Raw genomic sequence first — 17,116 nt, forward strand, 5'->3', positions numbered from 1 at the left:
AGAAACAGAGCTTTGTGGTGTGTCACTGATCTCGGCTAGCATGCACGAACACGTCCAACGTAGCCATGGCTTGCTTGTCAAAAGTCACAAATATGCGTCTCTCATCCCATTATTTTGTCTCCTATACATACCATGTGTCATCCCACAATGCTCACTGCCGTAAAAGGCCTCCACGTTGCTGACGCTCTGCAGCCATGTGCGTTATATGCACAGAGCCATAAGGGATGTGGACACATGTGACAAGGACAAAAGCAGGAAAGACAATTTGTCAAAGAAACCACATCACTAGCTTGGTTCATAAAGAACTGAAGAGCTAATCAAAGAGCTAGTTAAGTAATAATTAAGTAATATTTCAAGTTAAATATTCAAATGAAATATTTATCTGAAACCCTTGGATTTTGGATGCATTGGTGTGACAAAACAAGCAATTTAAATACATCAATTTAGGCTTTGGGAAATTGCGAGAATCATTTTATTTTCTGAAATGTTATTGACCAAGCGGGAGATACATATTGGCTTGTTTAGTCAATAAAGAAAATAATCGTCAGCACAAAACATGCAACCTAAACAACTGTTTGCAAGGCACCACTATTTTCTGAGTATTCAGTTGAATTCTGCGGCTACTATGGGCCTATTTTGGTATTTTGAAGATTGAGAGCAAAATAAGACCTGTTGTGAACTCAAATTTTGTGATGCAACTCCTCTCAAAGAAGTCAAAGATATAATACACTCTCCTAGTACAGTTAGTCTGAGCCCTCCCCCTCAAACAGCCTCTTAAAGAAGAATGTCTCAGTTTGAAAATACATCTTCACTTTGAGAGTCTAAATCAGTTCTCAAAGAAGTACAGAAACACACACACACACACACACACACACACACACACACACACACACACACACACACACACACACACACACACACACACACACACACACACACACACACACACACACACACACACATGTATACTATCACAAGCCTCAGAGGAAGAGTGAAACATTAAGAACATGCAATGTGAGAGTGGTCCTTCTCAATATTTAATCAAGATACATTTCAAATCCAACCCAAATGTATAATCATGACAACTGGGGATTGAATAAATTGGTGTTTAATTGCACACAATATTAGCTGGCCTGGTCTATTTGTTCATGCCATAAGCGATTTTGCTATCATGAACCCTATTAAAACTAGATGTAACCCTGCTTACAGAAAATACATGTATAGGACAACTTCCTCTATGATCATGCCTTTTGTCTTTTACATCTGTTTTTCATCTTGTAACATTAACTGAGTAAATTATGTGCATCAATAATGGCTCCCACCTCTCATTTATATAAATTGGACAAAATACAAACTAAATATTATGAACATATTTCATGACTATGCAATGCAATTCAACAGCACTACAACAAATGTTTATAAATGTGAACACTTACAGAGCTTTTCTGGATGACATATCTTTCTGCTTTATTTCTTTCACCACTAAAATAAAAAAAGTGAATTATCTTTGAATGATTATAATTTGCATCATAATGACCACTCCTATGATGATTTGGCTATAACCCCAACACTTACATGATTACTAAGTCACTCGTTAGAGTACAACAACTGATACTGATGTGTTTCTAAGTCTCTTAAGGAACTTTAACTGATGTTACACATTAAAGGTCAGTTTCATCAGGGTCTAAGTGTGAGCTTTACAAAAGAAAACATGAGTCACAAACTGGGGTTGGAGTTTGAAATACATGGCCATTTGCCAGACAGGGAGGATTAATTCAAAGATGGTTGCATTGTGGGAAATGTAGGATAAAAGGTTTTCGAAAGCCCTGTAAAAAACTGGATATTGCAACCTTTGCTGGTTTGATTTTTAACTTTTTATTCTGTTTCGAGTTCCCAAACTTCTTGGAAGTGTACTAATACATGTGTGTACTCCTTTAATACCAATGCAAATACAGCTAAGTAAGAGCTTTATCTGGACAGAAAATAACCTGCATGTTAATTCTAAAAATGGCTTATGTCAGCAGTGATTTTAGATCAATATAATTATTTTCTTGATTAATGATTTGATCTATATTATCAGAAGTTACTGAAAAATCACAAATTCTTAAAAAAAAGGTCACATTTCATTCGTCTTGACAAACAGTCCAAAAAGTAAAATCACCAACTTTAAGACAACACTATTCTGTGGGAACTTCCTCAAGTTTGATTCTTATAAATAATGCAAAGTTATTTGATAGGAAGTTTGATATCTCCACAAAGACAATAGTATAACTCTGCAAATAACAATAGTAATTTGTTTTTAAACCACAGCATAAGTATGGAGTGACTATGTATTTGTATGCTCGCCTATATAGTGTTGACCGTGTAACATGGAGTGGACGTCTCGCTGCTGTCCGACAGTAACATTCTCACTGGCACACAGACCTGACCTAGAATTGCTACTTAGAATTCGGACTGAACCATCGCGCTGGAACAGAGGGGGAGAGACGACAGGAAATATTGACTGGGATGTAATGGAGTAGGACCACTGGAAAGCTCGGGCGAAAGGGGGGAGACATATTTCTATTTTATAATGTTCCCGTGATAATGTTGTGATTTTATAAGTGTACGGTATGAATCCGTGGTTCGAGGGAAACGGAGATTAAGCTAACATTCCAGGTGAGTGTTCCTTTTGTCAAATTCAGGTGGAAAGTGTCGGTTCCACAGCTCGCCTCCTGGCAACGGGCACACGCGGGTCCTCCTCCCGGGGACATCTCACTCCGGTATCCGTTCTTCGCTGCCTCTGTCCCCGAAGGCTGGCTAGCAAAACCCACGTCGTGTCTGGTCTGGCAGACAGCGAGCATCCTTTCGACCGTAACTGCCGTTTTTTCCCCCAGCGCACCAAAAGCGGATTATTCACGATGTTTTCAGCGTGGCGTGAAAGCCGCGGAGAAATATTGGTTTTTACCCCATTATACTGGAGGACCGCCCGTGCTTCGTGAAAATGAAAAAAGGATACAATGCAGCATGCATGTTCTGCATTCTTCGGGAGTACCACACCGCTGGTATTGTATTTCCTCCATTACAAATGTGTTTGATATGATTTATAAACGCGTAGCGACATTATAGGCCTCGGCTGCTGATTGTGTCGGCCAGCCCTCTCATCTGCCGAGCGATTTAATTGTTACATTGTTATCCGAGCGAGCAGAACTTGAAAATGAACGTTTGCCGAAGGAGGGCCTGGATTGTTTTATTAGCGGACAAAGCCCTGAAAGGAATCTCATTTTGGGTTTGATTTTTGTGTGTGTGTGTGTGTGTGTGTGTGTGTGTGTGTGTGTGTGTGTGTGTGTGTGTGCGCGTGTGTGTGTGTGTGTGCGCGCTTGTGGCCGACGTCGTTGTTCTCGCTCTCAGCCGCCGTCCAGTGCCTCCCTCTTCGGGGAAGACTTTGTTTGCGCTGGCCGACGCTCCATGAATGCTCCATGAGTGCTGAAGTCCTCCCTTCCCCCCCACTTCTCTGGCGAAACAGGAACAACTTCTTTTAGGAAAAAAAAAAAAAAAGTTCCTGGAGTTTCAAGCGCCATGGAATTACTTTGTCCGCCAAGAGTTGTCCAGTGAGGCGCTGAGATTTCAGGGGTGGGGGGAGTCTAGTCTCTTTAGTAGTTGTATGCTTTCCGCTTATTTACAGAGTTTTGGGTTTGTAGATGTCTGTGTGTGTCTTTTAGGACGACTTCCTCGAGTAGGCCTGTTTTGTGAGTAACTTGTGTGGCTTTGTGCTGTGTTCCTTTGGCAAGACCAAGGGAGCAAAACATGGAAAAGAATGTGTTGAGTGTTTTCTTTTCTTTTTTTAACCGATCTTTTATTTTAATTTTAATTGACTTGTGAGTGAACAAAATCCACAGGTCCTATAGTGTAACAATCGTTTAGTGTAAATGACACTGATGGCAAACAGATTATAGTACGTGTCCCTAAGTCATTTATTTTCCTGTTTTTATAAAACATTTAGCATGCAATTAAAAAATAAACGTCCCGTAAATATGTATTCAGCATCAATTGCCTTAATGCTACGTTTTCTCCATCGTAATGGCAAAGAGAAAAGCTCAGTGGCTTCCATGCTTTGTTGCAGTTTGTATTCTAGTCCTGTAGCTGATGCTGTTATCCAGAGCGACCTCTGAGTTAGCAGGTAGGGAGTCACTGTCGTGTCCAAGGACCGTCTTACCTGGTCTTGAAGCTTACCTGCCAGTTGCTGAGATTGAAATGCAGATCTTTCTGTTACAGGACTCTGGTTGGCCTCCTCAATTGCTAGGCAACACTGCTGTCTACCACTGAGTTGTATCTGTTACATCGTCTCCATGCCGTTTCATATTTATCTTTTCTATGGCCACTACTTCTACTCCATTTTCTTTGAATTATTGAGGCGTCTCCTTTTCACTCCCACGGTGGATATTTGGAGGAAGTCCTCTTTGATGCAAAGAAGCCAGGCAGCTCTTGGTGGAGTATCATCCGCTCTTTTGTAGTCCCTTATGTGTACAGCGGTCGATAACTGAAGTAAAAATGAGTGTCTGGGTTAAAAAAGGCGACGAGACACCGTTGCTGTAGCCCCTAATGACCTAAGCGGGTTATGTTTGTGACATGTTGGTCTTGTCAACATGAGTGACTGAGTGCTTTTCCATGCCATTTTCTTGTTTGTGTTTCACCCGATGAGCAAAGTTGTCTCCCTCTGTTCCAGGTGTGAATGACTTGTGGCTGTAAGGTGTCGTGAGTGGGCCAGGTTCCTGCACAGCCTCAGTGGCTGACTGCTGGGAGGAGTCAAGTGGAGAGCAGACATCAGTGCCCAGGGGACCTGAGGCCTGGTTCTCCATATGAGGCCCTGCTGAAAGGGCAGGGGGGCTTCTGAGGTAACCCTTCTCAACGCTTGCTCTTTTTTCCCCTTCTTTTTCTCACTTTATCACAGAGTTTTCATTCATGCAAACACATCTACCCTGTTCTCAAACACGTACACCCATGACAGACTGCACATAAATGCTGTTCTCTCATCCCCATGTTTTCATCGCTTTAGTTCTCATAACTAGAGGTCGAGGCTGATATAATAACCATAGTTTGGAACAGAAAAAGACGATAGAGCCACAGATCGGGCAATACTCCGGCCTTGGGTTGCATTTTTGGAATAACCTATATTTCGTTACAATGGGCAATTTACTGTTTTGTAGCCTATGACTGACCGGTATTACTGTTTCACATCCTGTTACATTGCTAAATGCCACTCTTTTTTTACCATTAATGATCGTACATATTCCCAGGGTAAAGAGGATCCTAAAGTGTGTGTGTGTGTGTGTGTGTGTGTGTGTGTGATTTAATTTCATTAATGGATCGTTACTTGGCTGGATTATTTCTAAGAGAAATTAAAAGAAAACAGGTCAGATATGAGATGCGTACCACTTGTCAGCTTGCTGTAAAATAAGCTGTTCCCTGGTATGCCAAAGTTTTAGCCTGTCAAGTGCACAGTCTGAAAAAAATATCAAAATAATATTAACTAAAACAGAATTTTAAAGTATCATGTGCATTTATAGCTGGAGTGCCAGTGATAGTTTGTAAAATGTCCTAGCTTCACCAAACCGGTACACACGCACACACACACACACACACACACACACACACTCGTTTGCATGCAAATATATGCGAGAGTCAGTGCTAATGCAAAATGACAATGATTTATTACGGTCTGAAATCTCTATTTACCATTTCACAATAGAGTAAACAACTGAGCTTGTATCATAAAGGGAGTAGTGAATTCAGTAGTAATTTTGGACACAGCCATAGCAAGAATTAGTTTTCACCATGTGTAGGAATCGGCATAGCAGAATAAAAAAAGGATCTAAATCTATCCGTCAGCAATGTTTTCTAATGTAGCCGTTCACACATATTCCTCACTATAGTTTTTTTATGTTTTTAAAACTAAGACAAACGTTTGTATATTCCAAAGTATGGCAACAAAGACTAACTGGTGCCATAACTTGACAGCTTAACACGGCTCTGCTGCAACGCCACAAGCCAGGCACAGGCTTGTCCTGACGTCACACTCTCTGACATTTATCTATAGATGTGCCTACAGTCTGATGAGAGAGGCCTTGAATTGTAAAGTGGTTACTACTGTACAACCACTCTTGATGCTTGAGAAAAATGACCTCACTGCATTGGTCCATCAGTGCGCTGTTTGGTCTTGGTCTGCACATGCTGAGGACACGCCACGGCCGGGTCACTCTTCCTGAGAACGCTGTCCACACTGTTTATTTATCTGCTATCTAATCCGAAGCGTGTTAACCAAAAACCACAGGGAGGTGAAGGACGCAGGGAAATGGATATTGATGTAAAGCGGCAAAGGATTTATTTGTCTCCTCTGTGTATTGGCCCTCTCGTGTTTCCATGCATTTGTTTGCTTCATGAGTTTTCTAATTAAAACTCGCAAAGCTTGAGTTGTGTATGACATGGAGGGATGAATTGGACAGGCGATCTGTCTCATCGCCTGTGTAGTGGGTGGCAGGCGGCTCCCTCCCCGTTCTCACAGTAGTGTGTGCCCGTTTGTGTGCCCGTTTTTTCGATTGCTTGAAATGCTTATTTTCAATCTTTTGCCTTTTTATTATGAAGTCTTTCATTTGTACTGGTTTGCTCCTAAACTAAGTAATATACATGAAGCCAATGTATACTTTTTAGTAAAACATCCATTCAGACAGGATTAAGGAGTTTAGTTTGTCATCTGAATGACTCCTACAATAATCAGGCCTCCATTGTACAGTAATTATGTTGTCTTCCCCAGGAAGCAGGAAAGATACTATGTAACCATCGTAGGTTTCACATTAACATTCAACTCATTTGGCAGTTCAGAGTTAAATTCCTGCTATAACTTTACTGAACTACTGTCATGTACAATTATGTACAGTTTACTTTGACATTTGCGGCAGGATATGAAAATATGTAAGTATGAAGCACAAACAGGGAATTTTCTCTCTTTCTTATTTTTCAAAATGTGTATTTGTGCATCCCTGTTCCAAGAAAGTATGGCTTGCCATATTGACAAATTGATTTCTGTATCCACTGATTTATTGATAGCTGCAAACATTATCCATTTTCCCCGCAAGTAATGATTATGGTCAGTTTTCCCGTTTCTTCAAAATAGGCTAAATAGTGATCTGGTCTAATACATTAAATCAGCATTGAAGCCTATAGTGTCTTTGTTAAATGAATCAGGTCTTGGCCAGATGTCACAAATCCACACATATTTTGATTTCTATCATTGTTAGTATAAAATTGTGACCATGCTGTATAAAGCTTCTAAACACAAACTATTTAAATTCAGGTAATTTGTTGAACAATTGAGAAACAAAAGTGAACTGGAATTGCATTGGTTCTCTGTCTCAGCCAATCTCTTGAGTGTAGGTATCATAATTAGTATGCAGAGAAAGAAAAAGTGAAATCGGTGTACACTGAGAATTGATAAATGTACAGCAAGACAGAACCAATTACAATAACATGTAAAATATGATAAAATGGGAGACAATACAGTAACATTTGATTACAATTTAGAAAGCATACACATTGATAGATAATGGTTGGAGATTATGGCAGTATTAAAGTAACACAAAGTGTTCAATAAATAAAACCCTTACTTTTTAGGGCCATAGATGCCAGTTATTTAAAACTGAAACGAGTGTTAAATGCTTTAGAATAGATCAAATGGCAGAAATAACTATTACTTAATTTATAGCCATTTTCAGCCAAGTAGACAAATCAGTGCCCCAGTTGTTTTCTTTGTTGTTTTATTCATTTGTTCAAAATCTACGCTGTCCATTAATGAGTAGACATCACTTAGACATGTTATACAGATAAAGTATAATGATGATAATGATAATAATAATAATAATAATAATAATAATAATAATAATAATAATAATAAAGGATGTTGGCTACACAAGGCTGCTGGGCGTTGTTTTAAAACAAATCTTTTAGGACTCTAAGGACCGGCCTCTAGTAGTAAGTCTTTACAGCTTAGTGTGTCTTTCCAGACAGTTACAGCTATAAATATGAATGTGTTTTCCTACTAGCTGCATTTCATATCTTTCTTAGTGTAGGCGGAGGTTTCAGTCTGTGTGGATGTGTGGTGGGATAGTTGCCCATACCGAATCCTCAGAGACGTGTCTGGCTGAGTCAGAATGTACCTATAATTCTGCTTTCATGTTTCTCTGCTGTGATTGACAGTTACTGCACAGACATGCTGCTCCTCCTGCCCTGAGAGGAGGGGTCCTCTCAAACAGTGCTACTCTCAGGTGGAACCGTGGGGCTATGGTGACCCACAGTCACCCCAACTATCGAAAGCTAAAAGCTGCAAGCCAGGCAGTTACTCTCCAGCTACCAAATTGTCTGGTTATCATAATATAATGTAGCACCATAACACAATGATACCAGCATAAGTTTAGGAATTTGCAGTCAAGATAGTGTTTAGATTGAGAATTTGGCCACTACACCTTTATGGGATATTTCAGATTTGTCAATTTACCCTAAAACTATGTGCACGTGACGCATTTCAAAGAGCTTGGTTTTATTTGGAATCAATTTGCTAATTGTACAAACCAGTGATAAGCATCCACCAACTGTGGCAGATCCTCATGATCAATTGTTCTTTGATTATGTTCAAGTCCTTTTATTGTCTTTGGTTGAGCTTCTGATAAGTAATGCTGGAAAGTCACATTAGTTTGTCAGATGAAAACCCAAAGCTTTACAGACTCCAGTATGCAGTAGTTGGTTGTTAATAATTGACACTACTACAAACAGTTAATTGGTTAATGTCATATTTTACCATTCTGGCTTTGCAGCCATTTTGCCACCAGTTTGGTGACACCTCTGTCTGCTAAGAGAACTAAGTGTACGACGCTCCCCCCACTCACCTGGGCGTAATTACAGTCTGATCAATATGACGTGAACAAGCCACACGTTACATGTGGTAGTTCTCTTTGTAATATCAGTCCATCACTAGGGGTGCCATCAGCAGGTACCTCCCAAAAACATACAATGTTGATCCCTAAGGTACTAATGCTAACAAGCTAACATCTGTTGCTTTTAAAATATTGGATTATGTCGAGCAGATTCCCTCCTTTCTGCTTCTGCATTGTCTAGTCATAGATGGTGTTGAGCTGCCTGTTCGTTGTTTAGCTACAGTAGTTTGTTTTGTTTACAAACAACTCTAGTCTTATCAAGATTTCGCATCACTTTTTAAAACGGTGTCTTTCAAGTAGTGCCACTCCGTAGATTGAAACTGCTCAAATCTCATCTTCATCCTTCATGTTTATTTTCTCCTCATTGTCTCGTAGTTTGAACCATCTGTGTATGCTTATGAACAAAATAAGTTAATGTATTTTCTGTGCCTTTTCAAACACCTTGAACGTAATAAACAATAATCATATTTCTCAAACACTTTATGTAGGTCCTACATGTATATTCTAGAGTCATAATTGCAATACAAAAATTGTTACATTCCCCCTCCGAACCACCATTGAAAATGTTCCGACCAGCTATTTGAACTATACAACCAAACAAGAGGTGTAAATGACAACATCATCACCTCCCTTACTGGGAAGACGAGGTGTTGAGGGTAAGAGAGGACATTAAATGTGTCTCTAATATCAGGATTAATAAGGAGATTGCATTTTTAAGCGCCTTAACTTGGGTTACATTGACAATATAGTGTATGCTTTCTATTATGTGGGTAATAGCTGGGTAGACATGACTTGTTCCAGAGCATTCATGGTTTCAGAGGAACGCAAGCTCAGACTCATGGGAGCAGCAGATGCCATAAACTTGTGGAGCCGTTTTCAGTGCATCTCAGACATTTTTAGGACAGCTAACTACTGCCGCATGTGGGTGTTTCCATGTGCAATAGTATGAGTATGTGCATGTATATTGTGCTCTGCCTGTATATCTAATTGGGCAGGTCTTAGCCAGTGTGTTTAAAATTCCACGGGAATGACACATGCGTGCTAACAATGCAGGGACACGATCTGGCTCATATTCTCTCCAATGTGCTAATTTAGTTGTACGATAGGAGAAGAGACAACACTTGTATTGTATAGTCTGTATTTGTGAGTTTTCGGCTCTGAGTAAAACACGTCTGTGCTTGTTTGATGTCATGCCAGGTCAGTGGCGATACCTGCACTGTTGCACATGGTCTGCCAGGACGAGAAGTCCCTTTCTTTAATGATTTAATGAGCAAAAAAATATTTTGGGCGATATCTTAAACTGCCATTATTTTCTTGCCTAATGTGCTCAGTGCTATAAATGGAGGTTTTGCACAGTGCGGGTTGTATTGACTGCTGCTTCTAATGCGGGTATTAGATGTTGCTGTGCTGTTTGTTGTGAGATTCAACGCATTGACACTCATGTGTTATAGAATTGCAAGTGGCTTGCAAAAAGAGCCTTTTGACCTTAAGCAAGGAGCGCAAACCTCCTTTACACTTTACTTCAATGGTCTGCTTGGCCTCTGAAGGGCCTGGCCATTGGGATTTCCCACAATGCATTTAGCTGCAGGGAGACGTCCTCCCAGCATGAACAAGAGAGGAATTTGGCCCGAGTGTGGGAGCGACCATCAGGATGGAGGGAGGGAGTCACGGACCAGAGAGCATGGTCAAGGGAAGTGAGGAAATAAGGGGTCTGCACAGAGGGCAGCAGACTTTCTCTTAAGCAAGTTTCTGTTTAGCTTCTCATTAAGCCACAAATCAGGAAAAAAAGGAACCCCTTCGGTGAGAAGTCTTCATGTGTTCAAAATGTTGAACCTGAGGTAAACCTACCTCAACCCAATGTGCATAAAATATTACAAAAAAAGGACTTAACGCAAGAGGATTCATACTCAGTCTAAACTAGACCTGAGGATAACAAGGACCATGTAGTAGTAGTAGTAGTAGTACATTTTCTTTTGCAGTTTGACGCACCAAAAAAATCACAGCTGATTGCAAATTTGCTCGAATCCATTTATGTATTAGAAGTATCGATTCAGAGACCCAAGACCCTGCCTGGACCCAATTTTACTAATTTTACAATTTTACTCTGATTAAACGGATCAATTGCAGTACAAAATACCCTTGTGTTCACAGTAGGACAGTGAGGGGAAACAGACGCTATCTCGTTCTAGCTACTGTGGCTTGCTATGCTTATATTTGCAACCACATTGAAGTGCGACCAGTTTGTGGTGCAAAGTTGTATTGGTAAGCAAAAGACGGCATGGTTTTATGTGCCTGAATAAAGAAGAAATTTGGCTGCCTCAAGATTGAGCACATTGCATAGGTTTTTATCTTCGTACGTCAGCTTCAGCTCTGTTCATGATTTTTCATTAGGCTTTTATTGCTCGCACGTCCGCAACTTGAGCAGAAGAGAATTAAAAGTTTTTTTCTCAGTTAATTGTTTGAAATTGACCAACTGACCTAGTGTGTTTTATGTTAACACTTTTGCAGAGTCCAAAGGTTGCAATATACACTTTTAAAAAAAATTTTTTTTATGTCTAATACAATCCAAAGTAAATGTTTTTACCTACTTTTTACCATTACATTTTTGGCAACAGTCATTGTATCAAATGCTTGCTTGTATTTGATACTGGTAAGCATTCGATAATGACACACTCTAATTTGAACCCACGTTTGTCTTGTTGGAGAAATAATGGCACATTGTTGCCAGTTTCTCAGGTGTGTGTGTGTGTGTGTGTGTGTGTGTGTGTGTGTGTGTGTGTGTGTGTGTGTGTGTGTGTGTGTGTGTGTGAGAGAGAGAGAGTGTGAGAGAGAGAGAGTGTGAGAGAGCAAGACACACCCACTTAGCCAGAGATCTGGAGACACGGGGCAGATGGACAGAGATGGAAGTGTAGGGTAAAGTGTGTGAGACGGAGATCAGAGCAGGCCGGAGTGCTGAGTGCCAGTCCTGCTGTTGGAGCTGGCTGCCACACATGGCACTGTGCCCAGGCTATGCCAACAGATGTGTCACTAGTGACTCAGCTGTGTGTGTGTGTGTGTTACAGACACAGACACCCACCCGCACACTCTGTGACGAGAGCGACTTGTGTCCCCCCCCCCCCCCCCCCCCCCTCCCCCTGCTACGGGTAAATCTGTATCCCACCCTCTTCCTATCCTTCTGCTTTCATTGCCACTTCCATCATTGTGATGGACATGGCTAGGCTTCTGTCACCATGATCTGATATGACAGAATGTGACATTACACACATGTCGCCTCCCTGGGGATGGAGGGGCATCGTCTGCAGACCAGAGGAAAGGATGAATCAAGGGAGGGAGAGTTGTCATACAAAGACAGGACAGACAGACCAGCAGAGAGACAACTGGTACTCGCGATGACAGTGCGTGAAAAACCTGGGTGGAGACGGATGGCAATGTGGAGCCATTGTACTTGAGGAGCAGTTAAGAGTTTGGAGAATGCGGAAATGTTCATTGTAAATATTTCTGTGGCTTGCTGCTCAGCCATCCATGTTGTTCATGTGTGGGAGCCTTTGTTCCTTTCATTGTAGATACATTATGTCAAATGTACAGTCTGTGGCGTCACAGCTCTATCTTTAGTGCCACTTAGCATTCCTCACATTCTGTGAGTAGTACCAAGCTTGAGTCGTGGCCGCTAACTGCAGGGTGTGGCGCGTTGCTCTCAGGGAGCCACCTCAACAGATAAGCACACAGGTGCTTCCTTGGCCAGGTTACTGTACTGCGGGATGTCCCACAGCTCTTTGCTTGGAGGTTGGCAGAAGTCTTGTTTTGTTTTTTGTACTTCCTTAAAGGAGAGTTCATGCAGTTTGTTCTGTATGCGGTTAGTACTGCTTCACTAGCAGCCTGACGGGTATGTGTGGGAACTAGTTATGTACAAGGTTGAACAAAAGATCTGGTCAAACTACTTAAAGCTGGCGTCGGTAGTGTTGTAGAAACAAAAGAGAGCATGATTTTAAAGTGTTCAAGTGAAGAACCTAGCTCAAGAGATGCCAACTATATTCCAATGAAAGTAGCGAGCAGCACGCTCTCTTAAATCTCGCGAGAAAGTCACTAAGTCACCAAGTCAGCATCACAGACAGCGCGTCCCTTCAGGCCTCCCTCCAAAGTCACCACCCCAAAATGATCACTATGAACACACACGTATCATAATGAATGTAAACAACAGCCATAGCTTTTGTTGGTAGTCATCGTTTTCAAACTAGCAGCTTGTGGAAGAATCCGGTGAAGCAGAATTCTTTTCTTTTCTTTCTGTCAGCATTTGATTTATTGATCGTGGTCAGGATTTTAAGAGAATTTCAACAAATATAACAGAAAAGCTTTCTAAAATGCATTATCCATTTTGAAGAAGTAGCACATTTATTGTCATACAAATAAAACATTTAATTTGCAAACAATCAAAAGCACCCGAATCAATTCAATGCAATTCAATGGTTTTTTGTTAGTCTTTTGGTTGTTGGTGTTTGTTCAGGTACGACCAATCTTTATTACTCTCTAAAAACAAGGAACACATTTAAGTTGTTTTATCAAGAATTACTACAAAGTTCAAAAGTTCAAAGAGAAAGTTGTATACAAAAGTGTGTGAGATGGAAAAAAACCCTGTGTGAATGGACCAAAAATATCCAGCACACTGTTGATACTTTATTTATGATCTTTCAGTTCTTAGATCCTAATCGGGTAAAATGTATAATTTATATCACAAAAGCAAACTCTCATAGTAGTAGCTCGTGGGAAGACTTGATTGTTGTCTCTTGCTTTTAATCCTATTGTTCTTGCTCTTTTTCTTTTGTTACAAAACCTTGACTTGAGACTTCATAAGTGGTATAATGATTTTAATGAATATTGGGTGCATGTAAGTTATGCCTTTTATAGAAAGAGATTGAAAGGCTTTTCTGCTCAAGAGAGCTGGCTGCTGCTTCATCAGACTGCACAGTTCTTTGCCGATGGCTGTGCATATTTGTATATTCTTGCAGAAAACCGAGGAGAGGTGGAAATAATGTGTCTGATATTGGCCTAAACAAATAACGGACTAAAGAAATTCTTGAGATGGAAGCCAAGCAGACGGAGAGCACGTAGACGAGCGAGAAAGAGAGAGAGCGCAATACTCCATTGTGACTGAACTGCAAAATGGGATTTGCATAAATAAGGCTGAAACATCAGCAGGCCCTTTTACTGTGTGTGTGTGTGTGTGTGTGTGTGTGTGTGTGTGTGTGTGTGTGTGTGTGTGTGTGTGTGTGTGTGTGTGTGTGTGTGTGTGTGTGTGTGTGTGCGCACACACACACACACACACGCGCGCCATCTTTTTCAAATAATGCCTTTGTGGTATTGTTGGGTTAAAAATGATATTGGGTTGGCAATGGGATCTAGGTTTATTTCCCCTCCTCCCATACTAGTTGACCCTCTACTGGTATAAAACCTCCCATCTCCCCCTCAGAGGAATTTGGGTGACGTAGCAGGGAAGGTCTACACTGCGCTTTGCCAGCGTACGATGACTGTTACATAAGCAAGAAATTAAATGCTCCCTTTTAGTGCCACCCGCATTCGAAAACCCAAATCTAACTTTTTTTTTGCCCTCTTTTCATAAGGAACCTCATATTTATATCAGAGATAGGAAGCTCATTTTTTGTATAGCCTCATTATACGGTTTTCCCATTAACTTGCATTCACTGTAGCTTCCCATGTGTGCTGTGATGACAGTTCAGCGTCTTTACTGGAGATCGAGAAAGAAAAGTTGTGTGTGTGTTCCTTATGACAGTCATGTCAGCAAGCTCCCCAATTAGTGTCTTGTTTGCTTGCGATTGGATCGAGTAGATGATTGACAGGTCATGCTGTTTGCGTCAGTATGCATGTACATGCTCACATTATGCACGTTTGTATGATTAGTGTTTAGGTTTTGATAACGCCCCTTGAGGACATACGTGCTGGTTGGGGCTGTGTGAGGTAGGTTCTTTGATTTTAGTGAAATGAGATCTCCTTTCGCAAACTAAACACATTTTCCAATGAACTGCAAAGGGCTGCCATGTCTCAAGGCCCTGTGGTACATCATCTTAGTCAAGGCTTGTCTCTGCACTCGCCTCACAGTGGAGGAAAAATCTCTTCACTTGAGTCAGGACAGCAGAGTCACTACCCGCCCTCATCCAAACGCAGCATGCCGGAAACTCACCTTTTTTAAACTGCCCCTGTGCACCCAATGCCACGACGCTTCAAACAAAGTGCTGGAAATGGAATCTGAAACCTCCTCCTCCCACACCGGTCTTGTGTTTTTGCAAAAATCCAACATTCACGCTTACTTCATGCAGGGATGTGCCCGGTATGCAAAGTTGGAAAAGTAAGGAGGATTTGGTTTTGATGTACAAATGAGGGAAACGCCTTAAATTTCATTGAGGAAATTTATTTTAAAAGTGTGTGTCCACATCATCATATTTGAGCAATTATCGCACCTCCCTGTCTCTATGGCGGCAGGCTTTTTGCCCCCACCTTTTTTAATGTATCCATTTGGAATAGCTATACACATTGTTGTCCTCAGACTCACAATGTGGACAGCATGTGGTAGGAACCAGTCCTTTCGAAGCATAGCGTGGCCTTTATGCACACTTAGCACCCACACTCACCTATGTCCCTTTTATAAAAACAAAACTCTTGTGTGTGTGTGTGTGTGTATATATATATATATATATATATATATATATATATATATATATATATATATATATATATATATATATATATATATATATATATATATATTATTCCTATTCTTCTAACTAAAATCTGAAAGCATTTATTGTAAGTCACTTTTAATGTAATGTATTATAGAATTCTGTGTGCCGTTTTATTTCCCATTTGTCAAATGTGTCCTGTAAGGAATTAGGAATTTGTCCACACTGTCCTTTCTCAAAAGTAAAAAATCCTGGATGTTATTATTTGATGACCAAATTACAGTCGACAGCACAATCAAATGGCATCATCTGTTTCTGCCACTGTCTCGTCCCGTCCTCTCTCACACATTCTGACTTCCCATAGTCTGCTCTAACAAAATCCCAACTCCAGCAACAACTACTGATCTGACACGAGTTGAGTGTCTGTTTTACTGATGGTGTGAAATTATTTAGACACTAGATTGTGTAAACTGTGGACTATAAATTTGAGCCAAAGCCCTTGTGTGAAATGTCTGTCAATGTCTGTGTGCTGTGTATCACTACTGTGGAATAACTAGCATATAATTGTGTGTTGCAGTCTTTGTTTCCACAGTTATGTATCAAAGCCTGTTGTGTTGCAAAATATAAACATGTAACATTTCACCGTAATAGAGGTCTTTTTAAGCAGTTTTATTGTAAATAAAGAAATTGCAAGTTCAGCAATCGATAATCAGCCCATTGCTTCTCTGAAAAGCCCCTGTTCCTGTATCGTAAAGTGTGTTTTTAAATATATAATGGTTAGGCTAGTCTGTGTAATGTGGATACACAAGGCTCCTCTGTGCTTTTCCCTCTGTCCCTGTGGAGAAGCCTGCCTCTGCTCGCGTGCAGTAGTGATATGTGGGCCCTGATGGTTGTAAATCACTTCTCCGCAGACCCACGAGTGACGAGTGTTGCTGCTGTAGCAGGAGTCAAGTGTATTTGTCTGGTTCCCAGTGACACCCCCCCTCTAACCCCTCCCCCCCAACACTCCACCTCCTTCTCCCCAGGGGAACTCTGGAGCCAGTTACAATGTTGAGTGTTTTGGAAGAGGTCCTAAATATTTTCAGGATGACAATGTAATCTGACTGACTGGGCTGCTCTCTCGAACAGGATTCTCATGCAATTCTCGTACTAAACACACAAATACTGAAACGCACAGTGGTTAGTTTGGACCACAATACAATCCTCCCGCTCTACCACCACACTGCAATGTTTGCTGCACTTACAATTGCGTGCTAGTATTTGTAAAGTTAATGCGATATCCCACCCAAAGTAGTAGTATCAAAGACTAACCGACTGATGTTGGATTTTGAATGTAGCACCAAAATTGTGTAACAAATGGTACCAACCCGACATTTGCTGATATTTACATCATTATTTTATTAGTAACGCCTGTGTTTTCACTACTGCAACATGTAAACAAATCTAAATCCATTTCTGCTGACA

Source organism: Taurulus bubalis (assembly GCF_910589615.1).
Source record: "Taurulus bubalis genome assembly, chromosome: 15".
NCBI classification, from domain to species: Eukaryota; Metazoa; Chordata; class Actinopteri; order Perciformes; family Cottidae; genus Taurulus; species Taurulus bubalis.